Raw genomic sequence first — 1,364 nt, 5'->3', positions numbered from 1 at the left:
TAATTAGGACCTCTAAGAATGATCATCCTACTAGTACTAGTATTAGCTTCTATTGTTCACAGAATTACAAGCCCAAAAAAATTAACAAGCTCTGATACCAGTATGAAAGAGCCCAGCAGTAGAAACAATACAAATATCTAATACAAGAGCAATATGAAAGCACTCACAACACAATATGACAGCAACTATAAGCAAGTAAATATATCAACTAAAGCAACAACAAGAACACATTGCTATCTTAACATGAAAAATCCCTCAATGTGAGAGGTAAAAACCACGAGTTACCAAGACCATAAAAATGGCTCCACTATAATCAAATGAGGTATAAGAGAGTTTCAAATAAAGCACAAATCATGCATATAATCAGCCAAAACACCAAAGCACTAAAGCCTACAAATGAGTAACAAAAAGATGAAAAATACCCAATAACATAGCTGCTGTCCGAAACAGATTTATCCCCTTGCAGATCTCCAATCAAAATCTCCACCATTCAGAATGAAAAAATCAAATTTCAGGCCGATCTAACGGTAGGTGAATGAATGAAAAACTGGCGTTTTAAATCTGCTGCCCTGCACAAAAACAAAAATTTTATTTTTTCTCTTTTCTCTCACTTTCATGGCTGCTCTCTCTCACTCTCAATGACCCCAAAAATTTGATTAGAGTTGTAACACAATAAATACAAAAAGACATAAAAAAATTAGACTTGAGAACTCACAAAAAAAAAAAACAACAGAAGTTACTGTCCACCTCTATCTAGATGTAACAAAATCCATATTTTGATTTGGAAAATATTCTTTTGAATATTCTAGTATTGTATTTTGTGTTAATAATCACTACTCTATTATACTTTTAAATATTAAGGTAGTTTTTTATTTAAATATAATTAAACTATTAATTTGGTGAAAAATCGGATACTAAATTAAAGTTGAACCCTTCAATTCTAATTTTCATATTTTTTTAGTAACATATGAAATTGAAATTACGGTTCTACATATTGATTTCATGAAATTAAAAAGCAAGTGAAATGAAATCTTCCTAATTCATATATACCAATATACCATGTATAAGTTATCAATTGAAAACTTATTCGAAGTATATGTGTGGTCTACTCTTCTCATCATATAAAATATATTATTATTTTATCTTCTTTTTACATTTACATATTATATGATTATCTTCCTTTTATATTTATTATTATCAAATGTATATGTCCAAAATGCAGTTTAAAATTTCAAGTAAATCTTTTGTTAGTGTATAAACATCTGGCTTGAAATATTACATTCGTTGCATTTTGTGATATATATTTTTTGGGTGACTATCGGGAAAAAAAGTTGGAAAATATCGTATAAAAAAATTGAATAGAA

This window comes from Arachis ipaensis, chromosome B03 (assembly GCF_000816755.2).
Source record: "Arachis ipaensis cultivar K30076 chromosome B03, Araip1.1, whole genome shotgun sequence".
NCBI classification, from domain to species: domain Eukaryota; kingdom Viridiplantae; phylum Streptophyta; class Magnoliopsida; order Fabales; family Fabaceae; genus Arachis; species Arachis ipaensis.
Note: the sequence above shows the minus strand (reverse complement) of the source record.